We start from the raw sequence: 5,984 nt of genomic DNA, 5'->3' as shown, positions 1-5,984 counted from the left end.
CTGTTGTTATCTTACCACTCGTAGATAATAAACAAAGGTTTTGGAGGTAAATGAATAAGTCATTGTTCTCTTGTAGGCATGAGACAGAATAATGCTTAGAGGCCAAAGTCTTGAGGTAAACAAAGTTTGGATTTGACATTCCAATCCAAGTTACTGCTACATATATCAGCCTAAGAGTTTTTTAACCGTCAACAAGTCTACAGGAGGACGATCGCTGTTTGTCCATCGAATCAGCCGGATTCGGCCACCATCTGACGGAGACGAGACGGAAGGTCCACATCGCTGGAGGGCCCCGGAGAACCGGACAAGAACCCACAATATATTAGTTGATTATTTTATTCACAAAAATACTAAAATTAATGCTGAATAAAACATTTTAAATAATGCATCATTGGTGTCATCCATTTATTTATTCACTGTGCAATGTGACACTGTTTCTGTCTTCTGTTTAACCTGATGAAACAACACTTGGAGCCACATTTGTCAGATAAAATAAAAACACACATATAGGCAGGTAAATGCAGGGATTTAATCCATAAATAAAAATGCGAGGGCACACCTGTCATTGCCTTTAATTTGTCATCATGCGTTCAAATGCAGATTTATTAGATATTCTTTTAGATCTAAACAGTTCTCTAAACTTACAGTTTTTCTCCTTCCGTTTAATCCATTCCTTTTGTAAACCTTCAGTTGTGTCCTTGCATCTGTGGTTGTTGCTCTCCTGCTCATTCTCAGCAGATGGACGTTTTGCCACAGCTGGGTCACTGTTGATGTCCACTCCATCCTGCTTCATCTTTTCTTCCATCCTCTCCTGCAGTGCTGCTCATTCCTCTGCACCTCCCTCCTTCTTAGGTTGGTGTGTGAAAAGATGGAGGTCCCAGTCAGAGGGCTGTCACCACCTGTTCACGTATGATAACAAAACTTAATATTTTAACTAAATATCAAAGTATTAGCATCAGTGGTTTTGTTTGCATGAACTTATATTCACCTGTCAGCAACAGATCATTTGATAAGCTATATCAGCTGTTTGCATGGACAGAAGGAACCAGAAAAAGTCAAATCAGGAGGACAGGATTTGAGTCTGAGTTCAAAACTCCCTTTTTCAGAATATTAAACAGAAGTTAAACCTGCCCCTTTGAAGGATTAATTTAAGCTTTAATTTAGCCACAGAGTAGTTCTGATCCACCTTCATGCAACTGGATTTGTTTAATACAGAATGGACTAAATCTGTGAGTATTTTAAGACAAGATTGTGCAAGTGTAGGGGTCACCACGAGTGAAATAATCAATCTTGCAAAAAAAGAGAAAGAACTTTTTTAAATTATTTTAACAAGCATTGAAGAAAAACTCTTCCTATGCAAAGTTTTCAGTTTGGATTACCTTTGGATTATACCGTTTCACCAATCGGATTAATTCAAGATCAAAGACTTTTGAGGTGTTCCCGTTTTGTGTTGCAACTCATCACCTTCGAGGGGTGCTGACTCGCTAAAGGGGGGACATGTAGGGGTCACCTCGAGTGAAATAATCAAGAAACTGTCTTGGACCTCAGTCCTCTGATGGGCCTTTAAAGGGACAAAAACTCTGTTCCACTTAGAACTGAATTTAGGCCACCTCAGGTCGTCTTAACATTTCAAAGAGACATTCTCTTCCTTCTTAATCAGATAATAAACAGAAGAATCTTCTTATTATTTCATTTATTGTTCTCTTAACTGAAAGTTATTACGCATTTTGATAATCAGAGAATGTTTATCAAAGTTACAGGAGAAAAGAGGACAGATCTCTTTTCTCCCTCAGTATGATTTCAGCTGGATTTTCTGTGCAAAAATCTCTTTTAACTAAAATAATCTTTATAGTTTAAATTTGATGAAACACCAATGTTTTACTTATCTGAATCATGTTTGCAAATGTTTTGAATTTGAAGCAATTCATCCTTTCAGTTATGTGTTAAAGAAGTTCTCATCRGATAATAATTAAATGGGTCATGAAATGTTTTGTTTCTGAACTACACAGAAGTAGTCATCTTTGTTTAGCGGCGACGGCAAGTCTCTGAACTAACATTTTTCCTTGATGTCATTTCTTTTCTAATCTAACTTCCGGGGTGGAACTTAGGACAACTAAGCTTTTTAGTAACTAACAGTTTTCGCCCGGACGGCAGAAAGTAACGGACCGCCCATCAGTCACACTGGCAGCTGAATTCTCTCCGGGAATCAGGAGCTGAAGTTGTCGGTTTAAAACCCCTTCACACCAACGGGGAAACCACACAACCGGATACGACCCACATCTGGTCTATACATCTTATTAAAACCTTCCTGTCGGATGTTTTATTTTGAAGTCTGTGTCCAGGTTTGGCTTCGCCCTCTTTCTACGGCTTGACGCGGATGCACGCAGGTCTGATCTACACGCCCTGAGGGTCCCTCTGTGTCGACGGTCTTAAAACGTATTTTCTAAGCAGAACCCAAATACCTGGACAGGTGACTGACCTCATCTAAAGGTAAAAGGTGGCTGTGTTGTGAACTTCGCTGTCTGGCCGACACCGAGTAGAACACCTTGCCTCTCTGGTTAACCCCCATTATTTAAGTTAAAGTAGGAAAGCTAACATCTTACTTCCTTTTCTTAAACCTGTCTTACCAACCTTAAGCTATTTGCCTCAAATGTCTGGTATTGAACATCTAAAGCTTGACGTTTGTGTTCTAATGCCTGTGGTTAACAATTAAGAAACTCTAAGCGTTTGTTATTGTTGGTCCTAAAGCTTTTATAGGAAACTGATTGCTCACAATTAAGTGCACWTTAGTGATTTTGTCTGATTGTTAAAATAAACGATCACATTTGCATATGGATCAAATCAAAATTCACTGACTCATGTAACTTRTTGTGTGTCCATTCACTTTGCACTGGGAGAATATTTTACCRAAAATAAAGTGATCCTTGCTAAAATAAGTTCCTTATAACCTTGTTATACGAGTGTGAGGTTGAACTCTAACACAAGGGACGTAGAGTTAAACCAGCTCAAACAGTATTTTTGTCTGGAACCAGCCTTAAGCCTCGTCTGTGTCATAAGAGGGGGGTTTAAACACCAATCGATGATGGTGTTAACAATACAGTAAAACACATGTGTCAAACTCAGTGTCTTCTGTGTGGCCCGCCGGGGGGGGGGAATCAAAAAAAAAAAACTATATATTTTTTTTACTTAACATGAAAATTGTTTCTTATATGAATGGTAAACTTTAAATTTATGATTAAATGCAACAAAATAAGATAATAACAATATTCCTGCCCCTGAGCTGTTGGCTTTAAGTGACAGCAATTTAGTTGGATAGCACAGTATTAATGTCTGAAAATAAGCTGCTTTAAARTCAGCATCARCTATAAAMTAAATGCAGCTACTCACTAGAAACTCAGTGAGTAAAACTTTATTAGTTTTACTTTTAATAATATTTCTGTATTTATTTCAGATTTAGTCAGTCGTACACTTAGTTCTTATCAGTGTTTAAAAGAGTTTGTGTTAAAACTCTGTTTAGTCAAAGTTAAACATTAAATGTCAAAGTTCATTACAACTGGCCCTTCGAGGGCCACCATAACGCTCATGTGGCCCTCGGTGAAAATGAGTTTGACACCCCTGCAGTAAAGCATCTGTCAGCTTTAAACTATGCTGTTTCAATCACATTTAAAATGTGTTTTGTGTAACATAAAGCAAGTACACTCSTGCACATGCATTTTCACAAACTCTGCAGTGTACTTAACACTTGACTGATTCCACTGAAGATCACTGTTGTGCCCAGCTGTATGTTTTTAATGTGCTAGCTCATTTTCTTTTCTCATCATCCTCTGCACTAGGTGCGTATTTTCTTTTACTGGATCATGTGGTACAAAGTCGATTGTGCTCTCCACCTGTGTCCCAAGAGCCTAACCCGTGATTTTTTTATGAAAAGAGCTCACAAGTTAGGGTCTCAGGGAGCAGGTGAAGTACGACAGAGACGACTGAGGAGCTGCAGTCAGACACAGGGTAGTGAGAGACAAATGCACTCCGTCTCCAAATGAACTGCAACTTAAAAGTGTCACATTTTAGCCCAGAGGCAGCTACAGCYAAATGTTATGTCAGAAAACTAAATGGTGTCATGTTTCTCCTCTCCACAGCAGAAAACCTTTTACTGTAAAACGCTGAGCTCAATACCGGAGCACAGAAAGACAACTGGAGATTGAACTATTTTAGGACCCGAGTTGATGTGTGGCCAGTACCACAAAAACCAGACCTTCAGCAAAGACGTGACGAGAATAAAAGCCTATTTTTTCAAACAAAGCGGTATAGTTTTTGGAGATAAACGACAGATGATCTTCATCATTCTGCACAAACAAATGCAGACACAAGCTTAAACTGTACTAACTTTGTGCTGGAGAAGGGAAAGCCCTCCTTCAGTCAGGCAGCCAGGCCAGCTTCTTTGTCCTAAAGAGCTTCAGCTGAACATCAGTCGACACTTCTCCCTGCTAAAACAGCTGGACCGGGATCCGTCTGCTGGACCGAGTCTTCCTGAGAGCTGCCTCAGAGAGTGGCAAAAGCCCGAACAGGTTCAGTTTTTATTCACAGTACCGTCCACCAAAAAAAAAGAGAAATCTATCTATGCTCTGTGGGCAGCTCAGCTAAAAAAAAAAACAACAATAAACAAACAAGTAAAATTCCACCTAAAAAGGCTTTTCAATAAATCATCATCAGAAATGAGCAAGTTTATTTTGCAATCTGCCTACAAAACTAAGTCCCCCATTTCACTTTCTATTACTTCAACCAGCCGAACTGTAGCAAGTTACCAGTCAAAGGTGACGAGCTTTGTTCGGACATAAAACACTTTCTAGTTAAAAATAATGCCGAGCAGCTCCAAGCTACGAAACTGAACATTAACTGATGTAAAAAAGCTTAATGAATAATAAGAGATTCAAATTAAAAACATTCCYAAGTCGCTTTTTAACTAAGTACTAAGCAGCCAAACCGCTGACTCACAACACAACTCCTCCMCTTTAGATAAAAACAACTATACAAAGCACAAAAGCAGTGAGATGATGTCTCCGACTGTCTTTTTCTCTGCAGGAAATGCCAGGCAAAATGAAGGCTGCCGCRCCACCTGATGTACAACTGTGAGTTCGTTGGTCCGTCTGCCACCGACTGCACCTTTTGTTATCTCCTCTGAGCCAAGGATGAGGAGGAACAGAGAAGAATGCACAGCCAGGGGGAGAAAAAGGAAAAAAAAGGTGTAAAACAATGCAGGGAGCAGGGGTGGGCTGTGTGGGAAGCTGCAGCCAGACACAGGTCAGAGGTGCATCCCCTCACTTCCCACTTCTCCTCCTTCTTTACCGTGAGCCAGACACCAGGACATCAGCCTTGTGACGTGATCTACACCTTTTTTCTTTCCTTCATCATGGCGAGTCCAACATGACACACTGCCATAAGTCAACAAAGATACAAAAATCTCTACTTTGTCCAAACTAATTCAGAACCCRTCCCACCCGACTCTGCATCCTAAACCCCATCTCTGCCGCCCCCAGTCTCCCTCCATTCCCACAGCCACCACCCGTCTCCTCCCATCACACCGGCTCTGTACCTGTCTGCTTGTCTCGCTTGTCGGCAGCTGCTTGGCCAAAGTGAGATACTGCAGCAGGAGTCTGCAGCGACAGCCCCTGCTCCATTTCTCCCTTCCTCTTTAACACACACCCCCTCCATCCAGACTTTACTGGTGAACACATCCCTCCCTGTACTGATCAATTTCTCCTCTTTGCAGCACTACACAAAGACACACACACACACACACACACACCAATGCTGCAGTAAAAACAGCTGGTTGTGCAGGAAAACACACAGCAGCAGTGCCCCCAACACAAACAATGTCAAAACTGAACAAACACATGGACCCTAACAAAGAGCAATGTCTGCTGAACATAAACTGCTCATCTATACACACACACACACACACACACACACACACACACACACACACACAC

General features: G+C 40.8%; 1 long non-coding RNA gene across 4 annotated transcripts in view; it reads right to left on the bottom strand.

Moving 5' to 3' along the window:
* Positions 1 to 5,793, bottom strand: part of LOC106511451 (uncharacterized) — a 7,711-nt gene extending 1,918 nt beyond the window's left edge. Inside the window, exons 1-3 of one of the 4 annotated variants that reach the window (XR_001309525.1) lie at positions 5,588 to 5,793; positions 4,382 to 4,531; positions 161 to 899 (exon numbers count right to left, since the gene is read on the bottom strand). This is a non-coding gene — a long non-coding RNA (uncharacterized LOC106511451). Of the gene's footprint in view, positions 1 to 160; positions 900 to 4,381; positions 5,525 to 5,587 lie in introns of those variants that run through there. The other 3 variants (XR_001309526.1, XR_001309527.1, XR_001309524.1) reach the window with 3 other exon arrangements.
* Positions 5,794 to 5,984: the final 191 nt, after the last annotated feature.

The sequence above is a fragment of the Austrofundulus limnaeus genome, unplaced genomic scaffold (genome assembly GCF_001266775.1).
Source record: "Austrofundulus limnaeus strain Quisiro unplaced genomic scaffold, Austrofundulus_limnaeus-1.0 Scaffold2804, whole genome shotgun sequence".
Taxonomy (NCBI): domain Eukaryota; kingdom Metazoa; phylum Chordata; class Actinopteri; order Cyprinodontiformes; family Rivulidae; genus Austrofundulus; species Austrofundulus limnaeus.
The sequence above is the reverse complement of the archived record's forward strand: the minus strand, read 5'-3'. Positions and strand labels throughout refer to the sequence as shown.